This window comes from Ictidomys tridecemlineatus, chromosome 7 (genome assembly GCF_052094955.1).
Source record: "Ictidomys tridecemlineatus isolate mIctTri1 chromosome 7, mIctTri1.hap1, whole genome shotgun sequence".
In the NCBI taxonomy this organism is placed as follows: Eukaryota; Metazoa; Chordata; class Mammalia; order Rodentia; family Sciuridae; genus Ictidomys; species Ictidomys tridecemlineatus.
Window position 1 is genome coordinate 115115929 of NC_135483.1, and position 23192 is coordinate 115139120.

General features: G+C 33.6%; 1 protein-coding gene across 1 annotated transcript in view; it reads left to right on the forward strand.

Moving 5' to 3' along the window:
• The first annotated feature begins 202 nt into the window (after positions 1 to 202).
• The window catches only part of Arhgap15 (Rho GTPase activating protein 15), a 591785-nt gene continuing 568795 nt past the window's right edge, over positions 203 to 23192 (forward strand). The window contains exon 1 of the mRNA XM_021723074.3: positions 203 to 295. The gene's annotated coding sequence lies outside the window, so the exon portion shown is untranslated. The remainder of the gene's footprint in view (positions 296 to 23192) is intronic.

Sequence of the window (23192 nt, forward strand, 5' to 3'; positions counted from 1 at the left end):
ATTGCATTGAAAAATAATGATATTGTTGACTATACAAGGCAATTTCTTCAAATCAAGTAATGATGTGATGTGTGTGGTTAACCGGATCAACCCAGGAAGTGGTTTTATTTAAGTTTTGTGCTCACCCGTAACCCCCGCCCTTTTTTTTTTTTTTTTTTTTGCAGTACTGAAATTAAGCAGCAGCTAACATAGGCCTACTCTTAAGACATGTGACTTTACTGTTTTCCGTTTTTGTTCAGTCATTAACTGTTAGGAGTTGATGGCAGTTTCAATAACAAGTCATCACTGAAAAAAGGTAAGTAAGTTTTAAATTTATATTATTCATGGAATTTAAGCTTGAAAAATGTGTGGCAGAGTCTCCTGTATCTTGGTGTGAACATATAAACAGTTTTACAAAATGTTATGCTTTTACCTGTTATTAAAACATTCGCCTGTTTCCTTTGGTGTAGAAAAGCATGTTCTTTTCATATTTGTAACTATCAAATTCTAAAGTCCTTTACCAAAAATATTATACTATGATCATTCACTGAGACTTTAGACTAAAATATTAAATACATAGTACAGTATAGTTGGAAGGTGCTTTTATAAATAATTACTAGAAAAAAACCGTGGGATTATGTATCTTTTGACTGTTTTATAAAAGTTTGTATTATTTAAGATCCACATATGAGAGAGAAAAAGGTATTTCATAACAACAATAAACAACATCTTAAATTTCAGTGTGAAAGTTACCAGCCTTAAAACATTGTATTAAAGGCAGCACTAAAAGCCCTTTTAAAAAGGTTCTTAAATATGGACCATATTAAATCACCATTGAAAAGCAAGTTTTAGAATACAAAAAATATTCTATCTCATGATGATTGATTTTTTCCCTAAATTTTATTTATGACCTATGGTAAATGCAGGGCAATTTTCTAATTCATAAACAAAACTTTGTGTTTGAAAGAGACGTCACAACCAATCTCACTGAAGAGCTTACTTTTGGGAAGAGAGGCAAATTAGAGATGTACTTTTGTTTTTAAAAGTAATTATATAATTTCCCTTATTTGAGATACTAAAAAATAATGAACCTTAGAAATTTAGAGGATTTGTTAATCATAAAATAGCAAAAATTTTTATTTTTATTGAGTATTTGCTTTTATGAAATATTTTATGTGCTCTATGTGCAGAAACTCTAACTACTGCCAATTTAAAAGGAAAATGTCTCAAATGAATTTGAATATAGATTTTGAAAAGAATTTTAATAAAAGCTCAAGATATAATCCACTCCTCCCTAATATTATTTTTATTGTGCTGTTAGATGGAAGAAATGATGGCCCCACAACACTGATATTTTTGTATTATTAAAAAATGGCTATAGGATTGATAAGTCACAACAGTTTCTTTTTTTATTGTCTTCTATTGAAAGACACATATAAATGTTTTTTGACATGGTCAATTTAGTAGGAAATTATTAGGCATACTAGCACACTCCATTTTAAGAACTCTTCAATTGTCAATACTGAAGATAGCTACTTGTTGACTATTCAAATGCTTATGGAAAAATAGAGATTAGGACATAGTGTCCAACACTGATTTTTATTGCTAGAGTATTAGAAGACCCTGGTAATATGTATTTGCTTTGATATTCTGATTAGAATTTCAATTTGTTGCATTTCCTCACAATGGAAAGCACTATTTGAATCTGTCTTCAATATTGCGGTTCTGAACCTCTGCATCTATAGAAGCTGTATAATTCAGATAATTTTGGTTGATATGTTATTACTTTATTTCATTGTATTATGAAAGAACACCACATGAATAAACACATGTGGTACTTACACATTATAAGAATGAATATCTTGATAATCATCTGACATGAACAAAAAGTCCATAAAGTTCTTAAAACTGTTAATACTTTTAAGAACCAAATTCTTTGTAAAAATAAGTATTTCCTAAAGAAATTATAAAATTAAAAAAATATATATATACACACATATATATGTGTGTGTGTATGTATATATATATATATAATAGGGCATAAAATTAGGCATAAATTGAATTGCTTGGAATGGATTGGAGAAAGCAATGATTGGGGTAACAGGTAAACTATGATATTTTCTGAATTGTTTTAAATGCAAGTGGTAAATAATCTCCTGAGTGTTCAGATGTAATCTTAACCCAATAAGTCCCAAGTTTGTAATTCTATTAATATTTCAGTGACACAGGCTTATTGAAATGGTTTAAAAGTCATAATCTAGAACTTGTATATTATTAAATTAATATTAATTAACACAATAAAATTAATATTAGCATATTGATTATCAATATCCTGTAATTTAATATGAATTAATATTACATTATAATACAGTTATATTTTTATATAATAATATTTATATATTATAATTATATATTACATATTATTTTTTAGTATATATAATAATTTATATTATATAATTATATTTTATATTATGTACTATATTTAAGTCATTGGTGTTTCATATCTGGACTGATGAGACAAAATGGGTTAAGATTGTCAACATAAATGAGTTACTGTAGATTATTAGATCATAATACTTTTACATGGGTAAACAGGAACCAAGTTTTGGGGAAATAAAACAATAGAGAACAATTTCAATTGGAAAGTCATTTTAAAGCTGATTTGTTAAAAGAATATCAAGCTTTTGCTAGCATTCAGCAAGACTCAAAAAGGAGAAAGCCTGTCTGTGATATTTGTGCTTGTGCTTGTCTTCAGTGCTCTGTGTAGAGCTGCCTGCACTGTCAATGGTTTAGAGGGCCATAGCTTTGGTACTTTGAAGTGTACACCCAGTTTGCTCCTTCTATTCCACTCCCATTGCCTCTAAAATGTGCTTGTCCCATCTTCCAGCACTTAGGAAATTTGATACAAACAACCCACTCTCACAGAAGGCTGTAGAGCCTTGGCATCCTTGTCAGGCCTTGCCTTATGCTCCCAGTAGAATCTCAACAGTTTCTCTTAACAGACAGGACACAAATTATGGATTAAACTCCAGCATTTTAGTTTCTTTTTTTTTTTAATATTTATTTTTTAGCTGTAGTTGGACGCAATACCTTTATATTATTGATTTACATGTAGTGCTGAAGCACGTGCCAGACAAGCATTCTACTGCTGAGCCACAATCCCAGCACCCACCCCCACCCCACCCCCAGCATTTTAGTTTCAAGAGAAGACTCTGATGCCATGGCAAATAGTGGAGGAGAGATATTTTGTGACAGAGTTTTTTTTTTTGTTTTTTTTTTGTGTGTGTGTGTACCAGGGATTGAACTCAGGAGTACTCAACCACTGAGCCACATCCCCAGCCCTATTTAGTATTTTATTTAGAGACAGGGTCTCACTGAGTTTCTTAGTGCCTCGCTTTTGCTGAGGCTGGCTTTGAACTCGTGATTCTTTACCTCAGCTCCCAAGCCACTGGGATTACTGGTGTGCACCACCTCACTCAGCTGGTAGAGTGTTTTATCACCATTGGATCTGCCTGTAGTATTTAAAGAGAGTTGAGAGTGTCTCCACGAAGGACTCAACAGAGAGTTTACATTTCTCTAACATATTTCTGAAGAAATATAAACTTTCATAGTGCAGGTGAAAAATAATTGCACTACACTTTGAATTTAGATATTTGAATTTTTGATATTATTTTTATAATAATTTTTGATATTATTTTTTATAATTTTTGGATATTTACACTTTGAAAATATTTAACATTATCAATTATTTTATAGTTTTATTTTTAAAGTCATGTAATACTCTGAATTTAACTCTTTAGATACCAGAAGCATATTTCTATAACTTAAAAATAAGTGATATATGACTAGACTTGGGAATGCATTTGTAAGTGTTCTAAATTTCAGCTTACAGTTGGCTAAAGCTTTTTATTTTCAGGTAATAGAAAATGAATTAAAACTGGCCTAGATAATAACAACGTTTCTTATTTTTGAGAAATCCAAGGATGACAAACTCAGGAATGGCTCACCCAGGAACTCACACAGGTTATCAGGATTAGGCCTCAAATTGTTTTTTTGTTGTTGTTCTTTTGCTTTTCACTGTGCTGTGAATTGTTTTGTCAGAACCTCCCACTGAGTTAACAAGAAGATTTTAGGTTTATGCCAGATCCTTTCAGTAAAATGTATCAAAAGAATGCCTTTTCCCATCACCACAGACCCTCAGATTTAGATCTGGTTGGATAAAGTTGAGTCACATGACCAGAGCAGACCAATAGATCTGGACTCAAACACCCCTGGTGACCAGCCTAGGTCACTTGTACTGACAGCACCTGCACCTGTTGCTCAGGAACACTTAGCTGAAAAGAGGGCCTCACAAAGCAGAAATCAAAATGCTTTCCCAGAAGCTGTATTCTCATGGGCAATAGCCACAGGACTGTACTACAGACCCAAATATGATCACAATTAAAAGTATTACCTCCCAACTTCTTTAAATGCTGGGGACAAAAATACATTATTAGTTTAAAGGTAGGTCAGAAAAATACAACTGTTTCAATTAAAGTGAAATAAAAATATTTTTCAATAGCTACTCCATAATTGAAAACCTCTTAAAATATTTGTCTTCTGAAAGTTTATAATCTTAAATAGGAAAATTATACTAATTATTATAATAAAGGTAAAATATAACAAGTACCATAGAAAGATTCAAATAATCTTCTATTAGGGTTCAAAAAGTTACATGTTTGTATTCCTGTTATTTACCAGCCCATAATCTAGACAGCTCTTTGGGCATTGTATCATTTGAGAATATCCTGTTGGGTAATTCAGGACAGTTTGGGAGGAAGCTTGGGTTAATTTTCAGAAAAATCTATCCCAAATGAGAGGAAGAAAATATGTCAGAGTAAAAAACATGGAGTGTCAGAGAAGTTTGAAGAAAAGTTAAAGGAAAGTATGGTAATGGATGTAAGGCCAGATTAGATGGTTTGAGGTCACGATAGAATCAACCTGCTAAGCAATTCTGACTCAAGGTTATAAGTAGCAACAGTGTTTTTAAGCAGAAGGTATATATAATTGTATGTTCACACTTTCATATTATAATGGCTTACCTTGCACTAGGATTTATTTGCTTCTTCTGCCAACCCTATTGTTAAGTTCCACATTCTTCCTGTTGCTCCGTAGAAATGGCTGTACTTCATGAAGGGGGGGTGTTCTTATCAGGACAGCCCCTGACTTTCCTGCCTGCAGCCTGAGATGCTTGTCCTGACTGTAGTTGTAATGATGTTTTCCTTTTTAGGAATGCCTTTAGTTTGTTTTTAATTTGAAAATAGGTGATATAATGAAATGATTAAAAATGAAAATTAAATTTATAAATAAAACTTTCAGAGAAAATCTTTCTCATATTTTCCTTTTTTATCTATCGTATTCACTCCCAAATTAATCCAAAAGGCAATAACTTCTCACTTTTTTTATCCTCCACTCTGTCTTCATGCAAAGGGCACATATATGTGTTTATATATGTTTATGTATATGTACATGTATGTCCTCCTTTAATACAGTAAAGGTAGCATGTCTACATTCACTTCTCCACTTTGATTTTTTCTTCTTTTAGCAATACAGCTTGAAAATATTCTCATAGCAAAAATAAAAAATTATCTAATGCTCTTTTGACACTTCTACAAAATATGTTATGTGGCTGTATCATACTTAATTTAATCAGTATAGTTGTAGTCATGAGAATTTTCAGGATTTTTTTGTTAATATAATGAATATCTTCATATAATTATGTACATATGAAAACATATGAATGGGATAAATTCCCAGCAATGCTATTCATGAGACAGGATAGAATTATTTTGATAGTTGTCGTCAGACTATTTTTCATTTTAGTTTTAGCCTTTTGAACTTCCACCAGCACTTGATGAGAAAGCTGGTAGAAGCTCAATAGCTTTTTCAACAGATTGGGTTGCCAAATTCTTCAGATTTCATTAATTTGCAGAAAATTGTATCTTAATACAATTATATTTGGTATTTCTGCTGTTATACCTGAGGTTGGTTTTGTTTTTAAGAGATTAAAGGTGTTATTATTTTCCTCATAACAATGGATTCTGTCTTTACTTCATAACTGAGGACCAAAACATTAATGAAGTTTAAGACTTGGAGTGAGATGTCAAAGGATGTAAGGAAATAGGGATAGCATATGCAAAATAGTCCTTTTCTAAAGATTGAAACAGGCAGTATCTAAAAGGAGGAATGCAATACGAATATGCAAGTGAAGGAGGAGAATAAAATAATGCAAATAAAATGAATAAATCCAGAAACCCAACAGGTCTCAGAGGAGACTAAGACAGATGGGTGTAATCACTAGCTAAGGAGATAAATAACCTTAAACAGAAGGAAGAGCACTTTAATGAGTGTGAATATAGATGAATTAGATGTAGATAAGATGAAATTTGGAGAGGAAATTGAGGGAATTCATGCTTCATAGTTTCTATCTTCACTGAAATAGTTGGAAAGTTCATCTGGTGACAGTATTTCCTAAAAGCCAGAAACTGGCCTTGTCAATAACATACAATACAATCATGGGTTTTAAAACAGATTGTTTTTCTCTTTAAGTGGGCATTAGCCCAATTAAATTCAACTCCATAAATAATTTTGAACTTCAATAAAGTATACTGTATAGTGTTGAGAATTACTTTATGTTCACAGAAGATCAGGGACACAAAGAATTAGGCATTATTGTCCAGTCAGTGGAAAAAACAATTTTTTTTTCTGTTTTCGTGATACTGGGAATTGAACCCAGAGCCTTCTGTATGCTAGGCAAGAGCTCTGCCAATGGAAAAAAATTTTATGTAACCAAGAAATACACAGCAAAATAATTCAAATATGAATCTGTGCTTATAAATCAATTTCCACAGAAATGTTATAGCACAAAATCCCAAAGGTCTTCATTTTGCCAAATCTAATACATCTTCACATTATCCACTGTGCTGTTTACAAATGTAACCTATCTGGATGATCTTTCTCTGTCTCTATTGCTAACTCTTGCTCTCATCCAGCCCCCTAAATGCTGAACTTTCCTGAGGTCAATTGTCAGGCAGAAATGATCTTAACTGGTAGCAGAAATGATCTTAACTCTTCCTGTAACTTTATTTCTATGTGATCTTATTTAGTTTCACACTAAATACTATCTATAAACTAATTAAATCTCAAGCTCTACACTTTCTCAGCTCTAAAACTGTACATACAACTGCTTGATCATCATCTCTACTTGAATGTCTACGAGAAGTCAAAATAAGTGTATTTAAGAGAAAATAAGTTCATTACTGTCCACCTGCCCCTCTACCCAGCCTGATATTTTACTTTTTTTTTTTTTTCTCTACTTCAGTTCATGTTGCCTCTAGTCATCAGTCCTTTCAGGACTATCCTAAGAATTATACTTGATTCTACTCTTTCCTTCCCTTTCTATGGACTAATCTCTACCCAATTTAGTAGCAATAAGAATATATAGCAAAATACAGCATTAGCTTCCATTATTCTGTGTACTTATCTTCTCAATAATGGTTTTTGCTAAGTTGTACCTTTTTTGTTTCAGAATTTAAAATTATTTTAATTTTCTTTGTTGGTACAATGACTTTCCCCTAAAACTTGAGAAATTAATACCCCACAATATGTGACATTTTGATGACATTGAATTTTAGACAAAACTGCACTCAAAAATTCACTCTCTGGTTGCAAAATAGGGAAATCATAGGAATATATGCAACAATATTGATTTGCACATATTTTGAGTTAACTCAAAAAGGTTGAAGTGGTGGGAGATTCTACAGACTTTGATTAGGATGTTTTGGACCTAAAGGTGATTTTGTGCTGGAATTTATTATTAAGTATAATTTGAGGGAAAGAAAACCATAAGACTCAAAACCAGAAAATATTAACAAAACTATGGAAAAAATAGCAAAAACTTTTATATTATATCTTATGTACAATTTCTTTTTCTTTCAAATTGTTGCTATTATTTACATGAACCCATTTTTGTTGCATTCCTAAATTTTATATTCATAAAATGCTGATTGGATATCTTGAGCTTTTAGTTAACAGCTATATACTTCACAGGAATGAATTAGACATAGGAAAAGGGTAAATAAATGTCAAAATATCCTGAATTCAATCATTTTTTTTTTATCGCCTCCATTACTGTTACTGCAGAATTCTTTTGGGCTCTCCTCCCTGCTTCTACATTTCCACAGTAGTCAACTCTAAGGATTATCCAGAGTAAACTCTTCAGACTTAGACCATATAACTCTCCTAAGGCTTTCCAAATGATTTTTTCCTTATAATTCAAATTAAATCCAATCCCCTGTTTTGATTTGCAAGGCCCTTTGTATCTCATCATTTTGCTTTTGTTTTCCTTCATACCATTTTGAATATTATTTATTTATCAGATTGTTCAGTAGCTATTTTCACCTTAGAATATGTGGTCCATGAGAGTATTGACCTTGTCTACTTTTTTTTAACTACCAATTTCTTAGAATCTAGAACAGCAGTAGGCAAAATAATGAACAGTAATAAATATTTAGTGAAAGAATAAATGCTATAAAAGTTACTATGGATTGTAGAAGCAGGGAAGGCTTTCTGGAAGTGTGTTGATTTCCCTGGGTCTACAATATAGAACAATTTAGGAGAAGAAAAGCTACAAATACATTTCTAACAATTGACATTATATCCTATACACACAAACACACACACACTGTGTTTTAAGTAACAATGGTGAAAGGTTGAATAGTGCCCATTATATACTATGACACTTTCTGAAAATCATAAAACACAAACCACACTTGAAAACATATTGCCACAAACTGATGGAAAACATGAACCATCTCTAAGCCTTTAGAGTTTAAGCTATTTTACTACGTTGGTGGTATTAAATTCAATAATTTTGTGTTTATTTAGATTCATTTCCTAAAAACTTAGAGAACATTTTGTCTAGTCTCTACTGATTTATTTCCAAGCTTAGAGGAAAAAAGTTCTTTTTGAAAGAACTGTGACAGGTAACATGCTCAGGAAATTGAGTGCTGAGTCAAGGGAAACTTCTGTTTCTGTTCTTTTATCTTTCTGCTTTAGTTAATCTCCTATTGTATTTTTAGGGACTAGAAACTGAGCAGTGAAACCCAGATTCATGTTTCTGCTAGATGCACTGGGAGAATCAAGTAATCTGAGCCTTTGATTAATTCTGCTTATTTTTATTTTGAGAGCCCTCCTAAAAGAACTAGAATGTTGCAAGGGAAAATGGGTATTATTTACCCCAGTCATGTCTCCAACACTGTGGAAAGTGTTGTGGTGCTAGCAGAAATAAACAATTTTGCCATATTCTCGGGTACTTACAGTAGCATGATACATTCAGCAATACAAATATTAGAGTGGGATTGTTCATGATTATTATTGTGGCTATATTTTTCAATGTACATAATGGGTAAGGTATTTTGCACACCTAATAACATTTGTTATCCACCAAAATTATAAAAAGGGGTTAGTATTCCCATTTTCAAGATAAGGAAGCAAAGGTTAACAGATTAAGTTCCGAAACTTACAGAGAGCCATTTGGTAGGCTGGATCAGGATTTGTAGACAGATCTGGGGAGTGCAAAATCCATACTAGTTTCATTATATTATGCTACATTTTCTAAGGGTATTAAATGTCAGCAGTTAGGCAGTGTTGAGTTTCATTCATGAGGCCCTAGAGTTTGCAAGACTCTAAAAGAATCCTGCTTTGTTCAGTGTCTAAAACAATGCCATCTGTGGAAAACTTGTTGCTTGTTCTCTACATATATTGCCTTATGTAGAGGTGTTTAAAACCTGTGAGGAAGAAACATTTTTTGTCTTAGTTTCTGTCATATTGCAGATACCAATTTCTATTTCTTTTTCTATCTCTTTTGTTTCCTGTGTCTTTTCTTAACCCTTAAATTCTTCTTAAACCCACACTGTCCCCTATGGCAGCAATTAGCCACCAACAATTATTGAACACTCAAAGTATGGTTAGTCTGAATTGAGCATAAAATCGATAGCAGATTTCAAAGTCTTAATACAATTGAAGAGAATGTAAAATATCACATTAATAGTTTTGCATTAATTATATGCTAAAATTGTTGAATTTTGACATATTGGGCCAAATAAAATATGTTTTAAAGTTAATTTCACATAGCTCACTTTGCTCACACAATGTAGCTAATGGAAAATTTTTAATTACATATGTAACTCACATGACATACCTTTTTCCAAGACATTTTGATATTTTTATTTATTCTCATGATTTAAATGGAGTCCCTCAAATATCATCCTTAAATTTCCATCTTTGGCTTTGACCTCTTTCCCAAGATTGTTCCTTGTTTAGAATTATCACTTGGTATCTCATTCATGGTGTCTCATCTGAAGTTAATTTGAATTTGTCCCAAGTTAAGCCATAACTTCCCCCATGGAATTCTTTTAAGCCTGTTAAGTGTCCTTCTAAGGATCTTCCTCATCTTTCTAAGGTTGATATACTTGTATTCCTGAAATCATCTACACAATTTGTGTTGAAATTGCCACGGATGTCTCCATTTCACTTATTATTACATTCAGTCAATTGCCATGTGTTAGTAACACCCACTCTTTTCTATTTTCATTTATTCATAACATCTATCAAGCCTTGTCTAGACTGTAGCAAAAGTCTCAATTGCTTTCATACTACTATTTCTTTCTCCTTTATCTTGCCTATTGCAAATGTATTTTATGTCTTCAGAGTGATAGTTACTTAATAAAGTTGGGTTCAAGTTACTTAATAAAGTAAGAATGCCTATCATCTATGTAGAGTGAGTTCAGAGCTTTGTAAATGATATTGCATGTATCTTTTAACTTGATCATTCACTCAAGTCAGTGAGAAAAGCAGGATCTTTTTTTTTTTAAAAAAGTATTAACATGTATTAATTATACACATTAATGGGGTTCAGTGTGATCTTTACATAGATGTACATAGCTTGCATAGATCAAATTGAACATAGGAGAAAGCAATGAAACATGAAGAAATTGAATTGTATGGGGATATCTATTTGAAGTGTAAACACTAGAAAATCAGAAAAAAAAACAAAGTTAAACCCTCAACTCTACCAGTTGCTAGATACATAAATTATTTTGGGCAGTTCACTTAATCTTTCAACCTGAGTTTCCTCACCTATAAAATGGGGAGTTTCCTCAGAAGGAATCAATGAAAATAATGTATGTAAAAAACTTTTCCTATTGTGTGGTATACAATAATTGCTTTTGAAAGACCAAATATAGTGGTGATAACAGCAGTGGCAGTAATTTTTTTATGTGGTTGTTTTGAATCAAACAGTGGCCATTTTCCACTTTTCTATGATATAAAAATCATATTGGTATAATTTTAGTTTATCTCAATTCTAAGTATTATGATAAGATGATGGAACTCATGAAAGCAAATTCTTGCTATTAGTTTCTTTTCCTCCATATAGCTATGTGGGAGACAGCAAAGAAGAACTCAAGAAGTTTGTTTACCAATTTTTGGTTGATATGGAAATTTGATACCAAGAAGTTATAAGATATGCCCTCACCAAAAATACCCTTTAATTTTGAAAAATTCATATTCAGTACACAAAACAATTCCAAAAGTGACAGGCAGCCACAACTTCAGGACCAGAAATTAAAATGAAACAAAGGAAATCTAAGATGAAAGGCAAGAGAGAAGGGTAGAATTCTCTTCACCCATTTTTATTCTAAATCTAATTTTTCTCTAGGTAGTAAGATGGTAATGCAGATGGTTCATGAGGCACTTGTGCTGGGAAACTAACAAAACGTGTCTGAGAAAGAAAAATAATAGAGAGAACTGAAAGATTTAGTATCTAGATTGTTGGCCATGTTAAGAAGTCTTTATCTTATTTTTCCCTGGGTGTACTTAGTCTGAAAGCAATTATATAAGGTCATCTAAATAATGAGAGTGAGGTATGGAAGTAGAAAGTACAAGTCCTGACAAAATGCTGGGGTGGTAGCTGGTGCTGACTTTGGAGAGCCCTGGGTCCTATGGCTACTTGGCAGCAGGCTCTAGGTAAGTAGTCTGGCTTTGGAAGATGGATTAGCAAATAGTTGGTTGGATCAGGCTGGGAAACCATCTTGATAGTGGTTGAATCAGTGTGAGATACCACTAGCCAGCATGGCCAGATGGGGCATGGATGGGGAAGGTGCGATGTTGTGATTATTCTGGTTCCCCTGACCCTGATGGGCTATAGCCCAGGTCCATCTGGTTGCTCTAGGTGTGGACAAGTAGAGATAAAATATGGAATCCAATGGCACTGGGATTGACAGGGATCCTCATCATTCCATCATTTTGGGAAACTTTAGTTTGAAATGCTCGTGATACTGGGGGAGTTTCTGACAGACAACAAGGATCTATAATGTTTAAGGTACAATATGGACAACAACACTGACAAATATAGTGTCTGACTTTAAGGAATTCACAGAAGGGACACATGGCTCAAATAGAGAAGAGAAAACAATGTGAGTCAGGATATCGATATCTTCCAAAATATAATAGGAACATCAAAGTAGGCTAGAGCAGAGAAATGGGAGAAAGGAGAAATTGCTTAATAATAGCAAAGATCACAGTATAGTATCCTGCTCTTTGTAGCTGAGATTCTATTGAGAAAATGGAAGAATTGAATGGTAGAATAAATTAAACAGTCTATCAATAAACCTCTTTCTAAAGCAGTGGTACAAACAGTCTCTTGGTTCTGCTCTTCATTTGCAATCTCATCATCCTGTATTTAAGAAGAGCTAAATATTGAAAACTGTATTGACATAATAACAACAGAAATCCCACTCAACACACAATTCAGAGAAGCAATGCTCCTATATGCTACTTAGGTCAGAGATCACTGTCACTAATGCCTCCATACTAGTCAGGACATCTATGCAAGAGAAATGGGCAAGAGAGGACCTAGGGACCAGAGAAAACCTGGTCTAAAGGACAGAAATGCGGCCTACCTCTAACTGTTACCAGGCGCTTCTGAACTGGTGTGCTACATCTAATGATTTTTTAAGAGAAGAAACGTAGACACCTTTTTCCTTTCTTGCTTTCTTTCTTTTAAGCAACAGCCCTCCTTCTTCAATTGGAAATTGATTCAAAACATTCTAAAACATTGTTCAGGCCCAACAACATATGTCTGTGGGTTGAATTTGGTTGGCAGTCTGCCGATTTTCCACCTCTTCTTGAATTTATAGCTGCTCCTAAGAAAGCAGGAGCAGAGTGCCATGATTAGAGAGAACAAGAGTCCTCCAAATAACTTCTGTATATCCAATAAATCCTAATAAATGTTTACAGACTGACTAGAGCATTCAATTATTCTGTGTAAAGACATCCATTTATGTATAGCTTTTCATTTAAGTCTTTGTTTTGTCTGTCTAGCTTTCATGACTGAGTTCATTTTCCTAACTAGAAAGAATAAATTTTCTTCTGCTGCCAGCCCTCCCCAAAGCATTTTTTAAATCATTAAAATGTGTCTCCAAAAGTTTAAGTTTACTAAGTAATAGTGAATATATTACTTCTTATTTCAACTTATATTTTTGAATCACATGATGTATTTTATGGACCAGATAGCTATACTTGTATGGGTGCACCATTATGGAGTACATAAAAGGGTGATTTATACTCCTTTGGTAAAAATAATGATAGTGACAACCATTCAAAAACACTTACACATATGCATGCTCACACATACATCAACATACTCTTGTACATGAAATTCACCAGAGCACAAGATGGGGAAATGTAGTCTGGGTGTGGTTGAGAAACCTGGTTCATTATACATGCTATCTATTCAGAGAAGAGATTCTCTTAAGTCTCAGAAGTAGTCATGACAAAGGATATATGCAAATAAAGGCAAGACAGAAGGGAAAAATACTTCTTAATAATTTAAATAAGATAATACTGATAACTATTTTTTGTGGATAAATTTTATTTTATTTTTATTTTTTAATTGTTTTTATTTTTTAAATACATGACAGTAGAATGCATCACAATTCTTATTATAATATAGAACACAACTTTTTATATCTCTGTATATAAGTATGTTCACACCAATTCATGTCTTCATACATGTACATCCTGATAACTATTTAAGACTTTTTATATTTATGCATTCACTTTTATCTTCAATGTTTCCCCCCCCAAAAAAAAAATTCCCATATTTTACTTTGTGAAGAGCCTAATTTAAGACAGAATTGTCTTCAGTGATTCAAATTACAATAGCACTCAATTAGCTGGAACATAGGTATTTAACACATCTAATCATCATCTCTTCTATTTTCTATCTTGAGGCTAGAAGGCTGAGGAAGTAGTTCAGTGGTAGAGCATGTGCTTACCATGTGTGAGGCCCTGGGTTGGATCCCCAGGACCACAAAGAAAAAAGGGTGGGGTGGGAAGTGAGAAAGTTATTAGTAACAATATAACAATGGAGTATTTGAAAATAACTTATAAAAATCTTAATAAAAAGTTCATCTTCTTTGGGGACACTGAAGAAAATTCAAACTGGTTTAAGTGAAGGATGTAGCCCCCCAAATAACTCCTGGATTAAGATCCTGATAATGCAGATGAAGCACTTTAAGAGACTTAAAAGCATGAAGAGAGAATTCAGTTATTATTACCTACAAACAACAGGATACATTTTTAGGATACAAAGAACAATATACAATATAGTAGAGAATCTTCAAAGAGAAGGAATACAAAACCAGTCAAAAGCTCTCAATTTAAGTAAGGTAGACTGGAAGATAAATTTTCATTACTTTGAGATTCTTAGCTTCTTGAAAGAATGATTGCATAAACAATATTTTGTATAATTTCTTGTCCTCAAACCAAACTTCCTCTGGACTTTAATAAGGAGAACTGGGGCTGGAGTTGTAGTTCAGTGGTAGAGTGCTTGCCTAGCATGTGTGAGGCACTGTGTTCAGTCTTCAGCACCACATAAAAATAAGTAAATAAAATAAAGGTATTGTGTCCATTTACAACTAAAAAAAATTTTTAAAAAGATAACGAGAATTGCTTTCCAGGTGTTTAAGTGGATGTTATTTTATTCACAGTTACCAAATGTATGATATAAACAACAAAAAAGTAAAAAAGCACTCACACTAAAAGTGGTATGATAGATTGTTGTGGTAAGACCATGATTATTTTGGAGCAATATATAGGACAAGATGTTTGTTGTGATAGCTAAACATCATATTTTAATTAATCTTAAGTAGGATATCTTCAATATCATTTTCATGTACCTATCTGTCTGTATATCTATTCACTTAGCTGCTTAACTACTTGCTTACTTACCTTTCACTATTCCCAACAAAAATGTATGCCTTTCTGTTCCTACCAGCACATTCTAAAGTAATGCCTCCTTCACAGAAAACTTAATTAGAGCAGCAATGTGAACAAAAGGAACCTAGTAGAGATGGACATTAAAAAATTAGACTCTGGGGCTAGAAATATAGCTCAGGTGTAGGTCATGTGCTTAGCATGTATGAAGCCTTGGACTAGATCCCCAGCACCACCAAACACAGGAGGAAAAGAAGAGAAAGAAAGCATAAAGTAATTAATTAGCAACAATTTTAGAACAGTGGAGATATCTAAAAACAAACTATATAAACTATAAAAATAACTTAAGGAAAACCAGGATTCATCTGAGTTACTGAGAGGTGATGGTCAAACATGTCGTTTCTCAGGCCACCCTCAGTCTTACTGATCTAATGTATCTGTGGAAGGTGATTGATAAGTCTCATACTTTGGCCATTTAGAATCTCTGCTATAGGGCTTTCTTCCTTCTCACAGCCAGTCATCCACTCATTTTCAATGGAATTTGAGTTATTTCTGTTGCTCACTCCCAGAAGTCCTAATAGCATATAGTAATCTCTAATTTCAGTGAAATGAGAATTTGTTGTTTCAATAATAAACTGTAACAAGTGACCCTGGCTTTTGGTCTGGCTCATGTGCACATCAAGTTCATTCTTAATTTATTTACAAGTCCCAGCACTTCAGTAGGCCTCTTCTTCCTCATTGGGCATTTAATGATTTGTCTCTGACTACAACTTCTTCTGTTGATAACCTGGTTATTTGTTATCTCACTCTACTTGCTAAGATTGAGGTCTGACCTTTCCACCATTAGTGTCCCTTGTAGCTATTTACATAGAACAAATAGCCAGCATTGAGAACTCTGCAACAAATCTCCTAGTTGTCAGCAATTTCAAAACCTGAACTTCTCAGTATCACTGCTCCCAGATGACCACCTGTTTCTGCCTACCTGTTAGATAACTCTTCCTACTCGATTTTAATTTTCAGTTTTTAATTTTTCAGATTTTAATTTCATTTGCCAATATTGTAACCAGAGATCTATGCAATCATTGGACACAATTGGTACCTTTCACATTGCCTGTCTTGTCACCACTTGTGGCTAGGCAACCTCTCTAGCAACTGGTCACTTCAGATGAAGAGCCAGTTACTGGTCCTTTCCACCTTGAAACAACAGCAAAAGTGACAGGTCCTTAAAACTTAAAAAAAAATATATATGAATGAATTAATAATATTGAAAGAAAGCAATCCCTACCTCAGACCAAACACAAAATTATTTCTAGTTGAATCACAGTTCTAAAATTAAAGGTACATTCATGCACTGCTGGTCGAACTGCAATTGGTACAGCCAATAGGGAAAGCAGTATGGAGATTCCTTGGAAATCTGGGAATGGAACTACCATTTGACCCAGCTAGCCCTCTCCTTCAACTGTATCCAAAGGATTTAAATATAGCATACTACAGGGACACAGCCACATCAATGTTTAGAGCAGCACAATTCACAATAGCTAAACTGTGGAGCCAACCTAGATGCCCTTCAGTGGATGAATAGATTAAAAAATGTGGTATATATACTTAATGGAATTTTATTCAGCAATAAAAGAGAATAAAATCATGGCATTTGCAAGTAAATGGATGGTGCTGGAGAAGATAATGGTAAGTGAAGTTAGCCAATCCCTAGAAAACAAATGTTGAATGTTTTCTCTGATATAAGGAGGCTGACTTATAGTGGGGTAGGGAGGGGGAACATGGGAGGAATAGATGAATTCTAGATAGGGAAGAGGGGAGGAAGGAAAAAGGAGGATGCAGGGGATTAGCATGGATGGTGGAATGTGATGGACATCATTATGCAAAGTACAGGTCTGAAGACATGAATTGGGTGTGAACCTACTTTATATACAAACAGAGATATGAAAAATTGTGGTATATATGTGTAATAAGAATTGTAATGCCAAAAAGTATGTGCATAAAGACATGAATTGGGGTGAGAATACTTTATATACAAAGATATGAAAAATTGTGCTCTGTATGTGTAATAAGAATTGTAAACCATTCCACTGTCGTGTATTTTAAAAATAAAATCAATAATAAAAAAAGTTAAAATAGCAAGTAATTTAGAGGACAATATGGGAATAAGTCTTTTTAGCTTTGAATTACATAGGTGTTTATTTTTTTCTTTTCCATATTTTTATTGGTGCATCATATTTGTGTATAATGGTGGAATTTGTTTTTACATATGTATACATGCACACAAACTGACATTATATTTGGGTCAGTATTATTCCCAAATATTTCCCTTTTCCCACCTCTTTTCTCTCCCCCTGCTCCTTGTCCTCTACTTCACTGATCCATGATACCCACCCTACCACCTTGCTTTACCTTTTTTTCTTTGTACCTTCCACATATAAGGGAAAACATATGACACTTAACATTCTGAGTTTGACTTATTTTGCTTAACATAATGTCCTCAGGTTCCATCTATTTTTCTGAAAATGACATAATTTCATTCTTCTTTATGACTAAATAAAACCCCATATTTTATATGTACCACATCTTCATTATCTCTTCATACATTGACAGACACCTAGGTTGGTTCCATAGTTTAGCTATTGTGAATTGTGCTACTGTAAACATGGATATTCATTATCACTATAGTCTGCTGACTTTAATTCTTTAGGATAAATACCAAGAAGTGGTGTAGCTGGATCATATGGTGATTTAATTCCTCATCTTCTGAGGAACCGCCATACTGATTTTAATAGTGGGTATGCTAATTTATAATTCATCCAAAAGTGTTTCCTTTCCTCTAAATGTCCCCAAAGTTAATTAGTATTTGTATTCTTGATGCCTGCCATTTTAGCTGGAGTAAAATGACATCTCTATATAATTTTGATTTGCATTTCAGGCAGATATTTCTTTAGAAAACAAAAAGTAATCATAAAGGAAATGAATGATATAGTAAATAATATAAAAATTAAGAAATTCTGTTTACAAAGATATATCAAGAGAGAAAAAGCAACCTCCAAGTTGGAAAAGACAATTATTGTAACATATGCATTAAAAATAACTTGCATCTGGAAGACTCCTAAAAACTAAGAAGGGCAGACAATCTAATAGGAAAAAGTCTTGTATATGCACTTTGCAAGAAAATACTGCATAGTTGTCATCTATACAAATAAAAGTTTGAATAAAATAAGCCCTGCAAGTACATAGTTTATTTTTCCATTTATATAAGGTAAAAAAAATAGGCATAACTAAGACGACAGACTAATGGTATCACTTAGTGGTGTGAGCAGGGGCTTCTGGAGTGCTGACAGCATTGTGCTTCTTGGCTTGGCTATTATTACATTAGTGTGTTCAGTTTGTAATGGTTAATTTAAATTTTTGCACAAACACAGGCATGTACCTGCATGCCAACACATCCCCACACAAGCTATTTAAAATATCTTATTCATAAATAATTCAGCATGAAATAACAATTTTAAATATATCAAAGAAGATATTGTGAAAATTTCTATGTAAATGTGTCATCATTGTTCTTCACAACAATGGACTCTTAACATTATTCTTTGATCCTCAGACAGGCCCTCTTGGCACTAAAAATTCAATTCAATCAATTCAGAGTTTAGAGAAATCAGCATTAGGGAAACAGTAATAGATACCATAACAAACTTCTCTAAATGAAACAAATGTTAGCCATATTTGACGACGCTAATTACTGAATTCTGTTAATTATTGAGAAACCCTAATTATGAAATATGCAACTTCCCCTTATTTGAACCTGGGGCAGGCCAAGATAGAGATAGGATCTATTATACTTGCAACCAATGGGTGATTAGATTTAATCTGCTTGATAAAAGGACTCTGCCACTGAGTCAAGCCTTTTGGAAAAAAAAAATCACCATAGAACAAGAAATTCCAAGAAAACAATACAATTTTTAGTTTAAAATGTACATTTGTACTTGTTCATGTACAACAAAGACCAAAGAATTAGGCCTGACCCAGGCCCGATCTTGAGATGCTGTTTGTTTTGCCAGTGTTTTGTAATGTTGTGGCTGCCAAGCAGCTTGTTCTACAGCTGATGTTTCTCCTTAAGTGACATTTTATCATGACTGCCCTAAGATAGTCACCCTGTTTTTTCTTAATTGATACTTGTATGCAAGTGACAGAAAACGGCTCAGCATTTCTTGCTAGATTAGGTCAGAACTGACAGGAAACAGAGAGAAGATTGCATTACTTATGCCCCTTACAGTTCTCCCCTGAATTTAAGGAGATTACCATTTCATAAAATTTCTTGTGCTCCCTAAATGTAATTACAAGGGCACAGGCATTCTGTTCCTGTTTGTTTTTCAGTGTTTTCCTACCTGCCTGATCATCAGAGGGGAATTTAGAAGCAGTTCCACTAATCTTAACTTAATTTGTCTTTTATCTTCTTAATTATTAGATGCAGTTGCACCCTGGTACCTTTTATCTTAAATATGTTGTCACTCTTTTCACTTCTTTCTCTTTCTTTTCATGGGATTGGTGATGAGAAACAATCAACACATACCTGGATGTTCAAAGTGAGGTTTCTAAAATTCTAGAATATGTTTCCATATCACAGGGTGCTGTTATTGTAAGATTAGTATTTAGAAATGAATGCAGTGACATTTATTATGGATTATATTTATTTCCCATGAACAGGGTAATATTCATTATGCAGCCTCAGTTATTGGAAATCCATTCTTATAGATCATTTTTCACCAAATCTTTTGAAAAGGGATTATCCCTTAAAGAAGGTCCTCAAAATTCTCTGGGAGCTATAACATAAATCCCAATTCCTTAATAAGAACCACAAGGCTTTTCTAATCCAGCCCTAATAAACCATCTTTCCCTAAATTTCCTACCTAGCTAAATGCCATTATATCATGTGATATAGAAAGTCACTCATGTTTTCCTTAATTGTGATAACCTTGTCCTGTGCTGCTCTTCTTATATCTTCTCTGCCTATTGGAGTCCTAGTTATCATAGAACATCTAGAACTAACATCACCTCTACATCTTTAGGCCTAATGTCACTTTCCCTGTGCCCAGGGCCTTTCCCCATTCATCTTTATCCGTTTTCATAGTAGACAATCCTGCTTGTGTTTAACTCTACCATAGGATTCTTAAAGATTTTTGTAGACCCTATGGGATGTCATAAGTCTATATTTTTCAGTGTAGAGGCTCTATAAATATTTGAAATGTAAAATCAGCTGTTTTGCTTGCAATAGAATGGAGTTTAAAAGGCTATGGTGCCCAGAGAATCAGGGGTGGCAACAGGTTATCAAGAGCTAAGGAAGATCAAGGTTGTCTACCACACAAATTTGCAGGGACTTCTACATTCAAAATATAATGTCATTTTCACCATTTAGGTGCAATGACAATAACTGTATTGCAGTTTATCCATGCAGCTGACTTGCCAGACTTTATCAGCGAACGCAGCCTATCCCCCAGATCCCCTGATATAAGTTAAATAAATGCAAAGCCTTATTATCACATTTCCTATATATAACACCTGCCCAGTCAAAGACAATGTTACCCAGTGGGGTGGCCATGGTCAAATTCCTTTACTGTGATCTTCTTTTCTCATTATATTTGACATTTTTGAAACTGGGTTTTATTGTACGCTCTCAGCTTATGGAAGTGGTCTGGGGAAATTAGACTTAATAGAGATGTAGAAGCCACAGGGAGAAAAAGAAAAGGAAAGTGAGCTGGAAGGAAACTGAAATTAAAATGTTATTTTGGTAAATGGCTGCTGTGGTGGAGACGGCAAACAATTGCAAAGCAAGTTAATTACTGACCTGTCAGGAAAGCGTGACACGAAGGTTGTGCCACATATTACTGGAGCTACCACAGCCACAAGTCATTTCCACAAGGGAACAAACAGACTCTGCTCTACCACAGATCAACATAAGATCTTTCCAGGGGATTGAAATGAATTTCTCTGAGAAATAATATTTGTCTGTGGAGTTTCCATGAACCCTTAGCAGACTTGGAGAATAAGCCCTGCCCACACATGCAGAGACAGGAATGGGATCACATTGCATGGAGGTGTGTCATATTTAGAGAGAGGACGTAAGGCTCTTGGGGGTTGGGGCAACCATGTGGCTCTTGTACTACAGTGAAAACCTGAAATAATTCCCTTAAAAGTGGAATTCTCTGGGAGTACCCTCAACACTTGCCTCCAATATAGTTTTCCTTACAAAGCCCATGTCATGTAAGAGAGTTTTTCTAGTTGGATTAAAAATATCAAGTACCTAAAGAAATCTGAATCTCAAGTGAGACAAAACAAATAAACCTCCTAAAATCTAAAACAGTGAAAAATGTGCTCATTTTTTTTTTTTTTTTTTTTTTTGCGAGGGGGATTTTTTTTTTTTTTGTAATGAAAAAGAAACATGAAGGTTATTCTGAAATGGAAATATGGAATTTTTACATTTTTAAAGCTTATACAAATCTCTAAAAACACTTTATATTGGTCTCATAATATATGAAAGGCACTGCTTCTTTCTGCCTTTGACATATTGTAAAATATCCATAGTTCATTGAACCTTGAAAATATTGTCAAGGATAAGTTATACATGTTTTTAAAATAAGAAATAAACTTACTCATTGACACTTTTTGTTAGGCTACATATACTGGTATTAACTAGTTTCCATATTTGTTTTTCATTTATATATTCAACAAACATTAATTAAGTCTCTGTTATTTTGTTAAACAGCACAGGAATGCTATAAATGATTAAATAGAAAGACTTCCATGATCATTTCATCACCCTGATCTCTGCCAGATTTTCTTTGAAATTCTTTTTATCTTATATTTCCCTGAATAGTTTCCACTTAACTTTGGAGTCTATAACAAAACCAAGGATATCTGGGCCTTCAGGCTCTGGGTGCTGTCCCGGGACTACTTCGAGCAGGCTGTGGCAGCTTGGGGAAGAAGCTCTATATTTCTGAGCCTCAGTTTTCTCAGTTTGAACCAGGAAATTATATCATACTGCCTATTTATTTTTTCTTAACTCAAAAATTTCTCAATACACTTTGACTTTTAATGCTGCTGATGAAAGAGATGTCAAAAATAGACTTTCAAACTCAGAGGGGCAAGCTATTAACAATTAACAGAGTGCAACAAATAATCGACAGAACAGCTATGAAATTTATGATTAGTTGGAATATCATGTTCACTCCTATTTGTGCATTTGCAGTGTGACTGTGGAAATGGAGCCCAGAATACCACTGAACCAAATCTATCGCAGAGCCAGAGTTTGTGTGGCTCTAATGCTGTGCACTCTCATAACTGCTTCCTGTTTTTAAAACAGGATTGAAAGTGGAACTAGTGCAATATTGCAGGCTATTCTTACTCTTCTCTGAGTACATATAAAATCAGGAAGTCTAGAGAAACAGTGAAGCTAGGCTTAAGTGATTTACATTTCAATTTCTAACTCAGACATTTTGTTTTTGGAGTGTTTTTAAAATCAATGTTTATTTTAGGCACATGCAAAGTATTCTTCAATATTTTCATTAGTCATTCATCAATATTCTGAGTCTCTCCTGTAAGAATATAAACATATAAGGCATCAATTTTTTGATGGTATTTACCAAAAACAATAATGATGATGATGAATGTATGACATGTTCTAGAGAGAACAGGAGGGAATACTGAATAGGTAGACAGATCTAATAAAATTTAAAGTTGATATAACTTGAACAATATACCCCATGTTACCAAGTTGCATAAAGGTAAGTATAAACATATATTAATTTTACAATCCACTTTACTAACCCTAGAAAACTGAGGGTCAGTGAGGAATGTGGCTGAAACAACAGCATATAATTTAATATTTTGTG